At 44.2% G+C, this 9,467-nt stretch overlaps 1 long non-coding RNA gene across 1 annotated transcript; it reads right to left on the bottom strand.

Moving 5' to 3' along the window:
• Window positions 1–2,361: 2,361 nt before the first annotated feature.
• Window positions 2,362–7,521, bottom strand: LOC127232150 (uncharacterized). The gene is made up of 4 exons (XR_007835363.1): window positions 7,213–7,521; window positions 6,171–6,238; window positions 3,864–3,939; window positions 2,362–3,070 (listed from the first exon to the last, which is right to left on the bottom strand). It is a non-coding gene; the product is annotated as an uncharacterized LOC127232150 (long non-coding RNA).
• Between the last annotated feature and the right edge of the window lie 1,946 nt (window positions 7,522–9,467).

Raw genomic sequence — 9,467 nt, 5'->3', positions numbered from 1 at the left:
GTACAAGGGCTGGACTCCGTGCATGCCTACACACCTAGAGGCCTGTTCTAGGGCCAACCATAGCAGTTTAGGCCTCTTCTGGAGTTTGGGGCAGCATGAAATTTTTTTTTCAAAGATTTATTTTTAATTATGGGAGGGAGTGAATATTGAGTGTAGGCACCTGTAGAGGCCAGAGATGTCAGTTCATCCTTGTGGATGTTGGGAAATGAAATTGGTTCCTCTGAAAGAACATTGTTAGCTTTTAACCCCAGGGCCATGCCTCCAGCCCCTGCCTGCATAAAACCTTTAATGCTGCCCTTACTTCCTGTTGATGATTTGTCTAGGGATGACAGAGCAGTCATGAAGGGACAGTTAAGAATAGCTGTCAAGAAAATCCTGGTGGCCCATTATAAAGGGCCTACTGGTAATTCTTTGAGGGTATTGGCTGGAATCCATGTTGAAAATCACAGGGTCCAAAATTGCTGAATCCTAGAGATGAATATGACAAATAGGTTAAAAATATAAGAACCTGAAAACACCAAAATGGAACCAATTACTTTGTAAAGTGGTCCTTGACAGAAAGGTACCTAGGATGGTTGTGACCAAATACTTCAAAATTGTTCTGTCCCTGAACATGTGCATTTTCTTTGAACAGTGAGTGCATTTGATGTTTTGGAGTTTCAGTTGTGCTGATACAAAAGCAATAGGTGCGAGTCTGGCAAAGAAAGCACACCATATCCTCAGGATTTCAACAGACAGTACGGATTGCCTGAGAAGCACCTCCAGGAATGTCTGAAAAGGGGAGCACATAGCAGCTCCTAGGGGCCACAGGGAAAATATACAAAGTTCAAGCCCAGTGGAGGTTGAGTGGGGTCCTAACCTAGATCCCCATCGAACATACAGTCTGCATGCTTTTAGGATTGAGCCTGTTTGGGTTTGGAAAAGCTGAGGTGCCCAGTTTTTAGCTTTGGAGATTGTCACTGGGCCAGACCTCATTAGTGTCTATAGCAGCAATCTCAGGGTATAGGTCCAAGTAAAAGATGCAGAGTTAGAGGATTTGACTACAATTATAACTAGTGAAAACTATTCTTCCCAAAGGTTTGATCAGATTGTCCATAGTTAAATTCCCTCAGACTGCCAGAGACTGTCGGGAGGTCCTTAAAAACAGGTTCCTAAGTGGTAAGACTGACATGGGTTCATTAGGTACCTTGACTTCAAGGAGCCAAGTGTGACCAGAAAGGAGATGATACCTTAGAAAGCAAACTCTATAGCTGGTTTTGTTGAACCTTAAGGTTTTACTGATTTTTGGAAAATGAGGATGAGTAATTCAGGGATACAATGAGGTGAACAGGGAAAAGGGGGAGTCTTAAAGTTTTTTAAGAGATGTGCCTGGTGGCACATGCCTATAATGCCAGTATGTGGAAGGTAGGGGCACAAGGGGAGTTTGAAATCCCCAAGCTAGATGTTGAGTTGAATCAGCCTGGGCTGATTCTTTCAATAGAACAAAAACAGTTTTCATAGCATCCCTCAGAGAATTAAGGAACCTAAGCAAGAAGTCTACTGTTAATAAGAAAATAACCAGACCTGGGTTTATACTGTGGGGAAAGACATGATAGCTTTTCTTTTGAGACAGGGTTTTGGAGGCTGACCTGGAATTCCAAAGATCCACCACCACCAAAGGGGTATTTTAGGGAAGAACATCCCAATGAGTCTACAGTACAAGAGGCCTGACCCCTGGTGACAAAACCTCCTGTCTCATCTTACTGAGGCACGTCTGACAGGTCCTGGTACAGCTCTCTAGCTTTCATCTTAAAACTGACAAGGTCCAACAGTGAAATGTCAAGAAACCTAAGTTTCCCAGCTTTTGGATCAGATATCATAAAGTCCTCAGGGGACTTGTAAGGTGTTGGCCTCAGTAGGCAACCTACTTCTCAGTACCTGCCAACCCTACAAAAGCCTGAGAAAGGAAATAGTTGCCTGTATGCTTTTTTGTGCTGGATGAGCTACCTGACAACTAAAGGGAGCAGGTCTTCTACCAGACAAGGAATGGCAGCTTAATCCTTGAACATGCCATCGATTATGAGGAACACTCTTCTACAGAGACCATGGGACTGGCCTGCAACTCTGAAGTTATGGTAACTGAACAGCTGGGGATCTTTCAAAGCCAATGTGGCCCTTGACCACAGGCCTTGGAACTATTTCCTTGACTGAAGGAGAGTGCTATCTAACCCAGAAAGTTTGAGTTCCCTACTCCCGTCTCTGGCCACCAAATACTGTGGTTTGAAGTAGCAGGCAGAAAAAAAAATAAAAACAAAACTCATCCAAGTCAGAATAGAATATAGAAAACCGTACTAAGTATACTACAAATGAACCGGTCAGCAGTAGAATTGGATCCATGAGGACAAACTAGCTGCTTTTATTGGGCAGCCATCCTATTTGGCATGGTTCCTGAAATGTAACAAGGACACTTCTGACTAGGTTGACTTTGGGCTAGCCCTCTACCAGGTAGCAACTGACAAGAAATTACAGTTCATTTTGGTTGGCAATAGCCACAACATAGCACATAACTATCCAACTCCAGCTGTACCTGAATGAGCATAAACAGAGTTCAAGTATTTTGACAATTTTAATCCCTTTCTCATTTTGGAAGAGGCTATGTTATGAGCAGTTTGCTGCCATTCTATCTCTCAAAATAACACACAGAGATGATCCTCATTGTCTCCTAGTCCTGCCTATCTTGCGTTCCTATTTGCCAATAGTGCTTTATTCATTAACCAATAAGAGAAACATTTACAGAATGACACCTCCCATCAGTGGGTAGTTTTGTACAAAAACGCTCAAGGTATGGAATCAATTTGTTTCATAATCACTTCTACCATGTTTACATTTCAATAAAACAGCACATTATAATATTTCAAGCTTTACTACATTGATTTTTTTTTCTTATTGTGTATGTGTGGTCTGACGACAACTTTCAAGAGTCCGCTCTCTTCTACACGTGGGCCCCAGGATTAGCTCAGGTCACCAGGCTTGTGATAGGAGCACTTTCCATATGTAGCAGGAAGCTGAAACACCACTGTCTGAACAGGCCCTGCAGAACGAAGAAGGGTTTACTTGCACTGACATGGTCTTGGTTAAATATCTTCAAGAGCCTGGGCTTCAATCTAAAGACTGTTTTCCAGCATTTATAGGCTGTTTGGCATGGGTCTTTTTACTTTTCCATCACTGGTAGAAACAAAAGTGGTTTCACAGGTGTTCACTCTCACCCACCCCGTCTGTTCTCCTAACTCTTCTAAGGCATCATTTTCTTACACAGTCACTGATCATTTGAGAAAGATCTGGAATTTCATGCTTTCTTGGTAGAGACAAATCAGGCTGGCATACTAAGGATTCAGGTAAACAGCAGTGACATAAGGAAAGGGGTGTTAGTTGCCCTTGGGGTCCTGACAGGATAGGTCCTCAGCTGCAGCCACTAAGATTACCACCTGTGCCGTTACTATGTTCCTTTCTAAAAGGGCCCTGCCCACCTCCCATACTCCTCTTTCCCCCTTCCCTTTTTATGATCCCTTTCCCTAATTAAATAAAAAAAAAAAATTCTGCATGGGATTATCTCTCGAATCCCACTTTTCTTAAATTTTAACACAGATGACAAAGGGCAGAAGTTACTAGCCCTTACAGTCAAAGTTTTGGTTACATTGATCATTAGTAATGACCTACCTACTATGTGTCCCCTTCAAAGCTTTTTCTATGCATCAGAAGAGTGTAGGGAAAAACCAAGGCTGCAGTCATGAAAATCACAGGTACCTGAAAGGCTCAGGCAGCATTAGAGCTGAAGGCAGCCTAGGAACTTAGAAGATCCTGACTAATAACTGGAAATCCCTTACCTTATATAAATCTTCAAATTACTGAATAAATTTGCAAATGGTATACTCTCATGCAAAACATCCTTTTACTTCTTTCCTACAAAAAAAGTAAAATAGACAAATCAATGCAGAAATTACATTGTATATTTAAAATCACAATTTTGCAAAAATCGTCCTCACATACATTAATCACACAAGTCATAATGTGAACAGCAGCGGAGAAAACTAATCATTACCATCTGTTTGCTTTAGTTTTAAAACTGAGAAATGTTTTGTTCCTGTTGCCTTGCCTTTTACAATGTAAATACAGTTTTATAAATACTAATTCTAATGTAAAACATGTCAAAAAAAAAAAAATCACAGGCTACTTTAGGAGTATTTTTTTTATCTATTTTATTTATACTATCTCCTTGTCAACTTAGTGATGTCTTCCTGTCACCAAGCAAGACAGGTATGGAAAAACCTTACCATGCAATAAAACTACTTATTCTGTGCTGTAAGTGTAATGTAATTTCTTAAGACTTACACATGCATACAAGGTGCATGCATGCCTGGCATGAGAGCCCCTAGTAACCCCACTTTGATGCTTGTAACCTATTTATCCACCAGTTTTGTTCGTTTAAAGAACCCCTGAGTAATACAGTATTCTAAAGGATAGGGATATCCTGAGTCCCCAATAGTTCATCTTGTTCAATGAAGAGAAGCCAGTACCCATGAAGGGACAAATAAGCAGCAAGGAAGGACAAGTACCACAATGCACATTTATCAAGCTTTGAGGGAATGTCAATATACTTTAGTCATATTTGTATATGGATAATTCTTAATCATAATCTAGTTCCTACTAGCTTTATCAGCCACGCTTAGAATTAGGAGGAAATGGGGGGACCAAAAAGGAAAACATTCTACTGAAAAAGACTAAGGAAAAAAAAAAAGGCACGTCCCTTAAGATTTGTGAATCAGAGGCCAGCCTGGTCTACATATTGAGTTCCAGGAAAGCCAGGGTAAAATAACATAGCTTCCCACAGCAGCCACATGGCCCACAAACTTTAACGCCAGTTCCAGGGGTCTAATGGCCCCTTTCAGACTCAGGTACTGAAATACCAAAAAGTAATGTTAATGATGGACTGACCTGGAAACCAATATCTGCTCCTTGGAATTTGCTAACTTCCTCTCAAGGCCCTGAGATAAGAATTCACACTGCCCCTCCTTTCCTGTGAGTCAGCAGGTGGTAAATAGGGTCCTTAGGAAACAGATAGCTGCAACTCTGGTTTGCCCAGACAAAATTAATTAGCACACCCTGAGGCCCTAAGGTCTGTTGACCCTAATAGCAGACAATCCGGCCTCCAAGGGTCACTTACTCAAAGCACAGAGGGTTCCACCCTCTCCCTAAGCTTGTGGGTTTGCCTTTAAAAACACCTGGGCCCAGGGGAAGGGGTTTCTCTCTAGCCTGTGTGCTGGAGGAGCCCGTTTGCACAAACGTTTCCTGTTCATTAAAGCCTCTTGACATTGAGTTCTTGGGGTATCAACCGAACCTGGAAGATTCCTCATTCTGAGGGTCTTACAGTACCACATATGAATTTGGTACACACAGAAAAATTGATTTTATTAAAAAAGAAAGGAACCAACCACTTCTATTATACTCATTTACTAGATTCAAATACTACATCCAAATGCTTAAATACGAAATGGAAACTTTATAATTTTAAAGAAGCCATGATACTGCCCTGACCACCTCCTGGCATTCTTACAAATCTATAACAATTAGATACAGCAGACTCAGGGGAAGCCAGTCACTACAGCCCATAAAAGAGGTTCATGGGAACAGGAACTGGACACTTCAGCCAAGTCAGCAAGTTAACCAGAAGCCCAACACTTTCTGGAGCAAAGAATAGAAACAGACTGTCTGAGTTACAGGGGACACATGGAAGGTACTTGCAGAACTAGCCAGGAATCTGACCACAGAGCACTCAACAGGCACAGCACTAACCCTGTAACAAAGCTGGCAGTATCCCATAGGGCCATTGTGAGAAACTTCAAAAAGCACAATGCCTGTCAGACACAAGCACACAGAGTTCATTTAAATTTTAAAGGGTTCTGCTGTAAAGATGGCCCACAACTGTTGCAACTGCAGTTGCAATGTGCACACATGGTGCAGGCATACAAAGGCAAAACAAAGACACCAGTCACTAAGATCCAAGACCAATGTCACAGAAGAAAACTAAGTTGTTTCAGCCTCCACACAGCAGCATGTACACAATAAATTGCCTTTCCACAAACTGTTAAGATTTCACAAGAATATTTTATTATACACAAAACAGACGACTATACCTTTCCTGTGTATTTCACGTCATCTTCCAAAGCCACATCTCTTCCAGACATCACCAAGAACACAATGCCTGAAAGAGAGATTTCCTTTTAACTCACCATACAAGGGACGATGCCTTTTCCAACGGTACTTTAGCAGAGCTTACATATCCTCATTATTTCCTTAGTAATCACAACGGCTCATGATGTGAACAGCAGTGAAAGGTTTAATCATTGGATATGAAGCTACTAGAGGAAAAGGCAGAGACCACCTGATGTAAAGCTGCATGTTTGGAACCCTGAATGTTTAAAGTCCACTCCAACCTCACCACCCCTCCTTAAATTCGACAAATGCTTCCTATACCTGAGACTGACTCATGACACCAGGCCCGGGACAGCGCTTTCTCCACAGCCATCTCACTAGCTGTTGTTTGTTGAGCATGGCTTTTGCTTGCTTACTGAGCTACAAACTAAACCCAAAGCTTTGTGCAATGCCACACAGCCAAATGCTTTCCCACTGACTTTAAGGTTTTTTTTCCTCTCTGAAACATTGTTAGAGCACGTGCCAAGAACAGTCATCTCAGAGTGTTTTGAGACAGAGTATGGCTATGTAATGCAGGCTTGCCTGGAACTTGGATTCACCTGCCTCTGCCTCAAGTTATTTCCAATAGATTTCTGTCTTAAAACCCTGTATCGGGGGAAAGAAAATAAACTACAAAAGCATAAACATTAAGGCATAAACATAAATTGGAAAGGCATGAATAAGCAATACTTGAATATCAGTGTCATTTAAATACAAAGCTTCTATAGCTGGCCTACATCATTCAGAAAAGAGGTAGTAAATAAGCCACGGAGATCCTGGAAAAGGCAATAACTACGACTCCACATAGCAACCTTTTTCATTCTACAGAGTGTAAAAGGGCCTTTTTCCCTTAAAAATCTTCCCAATCCTGAAAGCTACCCACGATGGCCCACAGCAAACAATGTCGGCCTGCCTTTCTCTATGCCTGCGCTCCTGAGCAGCGTCCCCCGCCGGGAGGGCTGCAAGGGCCCGGAGAGACCTTACCTCATCGAAGCAAAACGGCTTCGGGAAAAGGGTTCGCTAAATTACGATTGCGTGGCATGCTCGGTCAAGCTCGTGTGGCCCCGGTCACACCAAAAGCTCGCGCATCACCTCCACATCAGCGAGCAAGGGCTGAAATCACTCTCGTGCCTGCGTAGTATGCAACACTCATCGGACACCGCGCCTTTTCCCTCTCCGCCGCCGATCTCCGATGGGTCCTCAAGAGCGCAAGCCTCCATCGCCGAGGCCAGGTCTGCGACCTCTCGGCTGCCGCCTCTCTACCTATTTTACAACGCTCGCAGAGGCGCGATGGCGGCGGATTGTACGCGAGCAGGTACAGAGAACCGGGAACACACATAGAACGGACAAAAGACCTTCCTAGCGGCGACAGAGGCCAACGGGCGGCACACGGAGGGCCTTAAAGGCTCCGGGCCTCTCCGATTGGCTGCTGCCACAGGGCGTGGCCTGCGATTGGCTAGGCAGTCGAAAACGGCGCCTACGGAAGGCAGGGGGAGAAGGCCCCGCAGCCAAAGCCCGCCTTTCCGGTCTGGTCGCCCAGTTGGCGTGCGGAACGGAGTTTGCCGCGAAGCGAGGTGTCGCGGGAGCTCCACGGGACAGGGTAGCCGGAAGTTTCTTTGAAGAGGCCCACAGTCCCGGAGAGTCTCCGTGGACCATCGCGCCCGGTCCTCCGGCCGCGTAAGCGGGCGCAGCCGCCGAGCCACGGCACAGCCACGGCCCCGAAAGGGTGCGGAAAAGGCACATAGCGGAACGCCACCGGAAGTGGCGCGATCGACCTGTCTGATGCTCAATGCAGGCTTTCCGGCCTGAAAGAAGTTAATCCGAAGGCTTTCCATTGCCGATTTTTAATTTAAAGTGAGGCCGTAGAGCCGGGCAGTGGTTGCATGCACACGCCTTTAGTCCCAGCAGAGGCAGGCGCATCTCTGTGAATTCGAGACCAGCCTGGTCTACAGAGTGAGTTCCAGGACAGGCTTCAAAGCTACAAAGAGACTCTGTCTTTAAAAAACAACAAATAATAGTAATGATAAAAGTAAAGTGAGCCCGTAGGCGTCTGACATGGCGGTGGACAATGTCAGCCCTTCGGAGGCCTGGTAGGAAATACTCGAGTTGGAGACCATTATGGTGAATCGCGGTTTCTGAAAGGCTGGACCGAGAACAAGTCCGAAACGTGGACGCATTTTGTCTCACTACGATGTCAGAATTGGTTGATGCGAATTTCATTGGTTGTGGTTTTTCAAGCAGATAACTGGAAGCTTGTCATTGGCTGCTTTGATTAGTCTTCGTGTGTGCTTGTGTATGTGTAGGTGCATAAGCACAGATCTGGTCCCTGCGGAGGCCAGGGATTAATAACCTCAGCTGTCACTCCCCAGGAGCAAGCTACCTTGGTTTTTTGAAAGTCTCAATGATGACCAACCAATTAGGCTAAGCTAGCCCACCAGAGAGCCCTCAAGCCCCACTTTTCATGCCTCCCAGCACTGGGGTTACACACAGCAGCATGTTTTTAATGTGCTCAGCTCATTGTCTTCGTGTTTATACTGTTCAGAATTCCGTTCCCATCACAGGTGCATCTTGCCAGTCACTGTAATCCCTCACAGATATACTCAGGCTCATCCTCCAGATGATTCTAGATTTTGTCAACATGACAACAAACACGACTGACCATCAAGTACCAAATGTTAGCTTTTTTTTTTCCCCCTGAACATTTCCCTCTTAACTCTGTTTCCTTTATCCCCCTGAAGATCTCAAGCTTCTCCAAGCTAGTCGGGAGATGTGAGCTGCTCTGGGAAGACGCTTTCTTGGCTCTTACTAAAGATAGCACAAGTTAACTTGGCGCTGGACCTATAACATTCCATCTCTCTACTATCTTGGAAATTCAGTCATCCTTGTGGAATCTCTAAGACAAGTGGGGCTATTTTCCCCCTGGGGACTTCAGTTTGTTTGATTTTGATGTTTGTTGCTGTTATTGTTGACCCAAGGTCTCTTGTATCTCAAGCTGGCGTTTTGTGTGATTTTTTTTCCTGTGTAGCCTTGGTTGTCATGGAAATCTGTTCAAGATTGACCTTGAACTCACAGAAATCTGCCTGTTTCTTGCCTCCCAAGTGCTGGGATCAAAGGTATATGTCACCACCAGCTGGCGATCTAGAACTCTTTTTGTTTGTTTGTTTGTTCTGAGACAGGGTTTCTCTGACTTAGAACTCTTGATCCAAGTTTCAGCCTGAGTGCTGGAATTATCTAATTGG

This window comes from Phodopus roborovskii, unplaced genomic scaffold, assembly GCF_943737965.1.
Source record: "Phodopus roborovskii unplaced genomic scaffold, PHOROB, whole genome shotgun sequence".
Lineage (NCBI taxonomy): Eukaryota > Metazoa > Chordata > Mammalia > Rodentia > Cricetidae > Phodopus > Phodopus roborovskii.
This window is presented reverse-complemented; position numbering and strand designations above follow the sequence as displayed.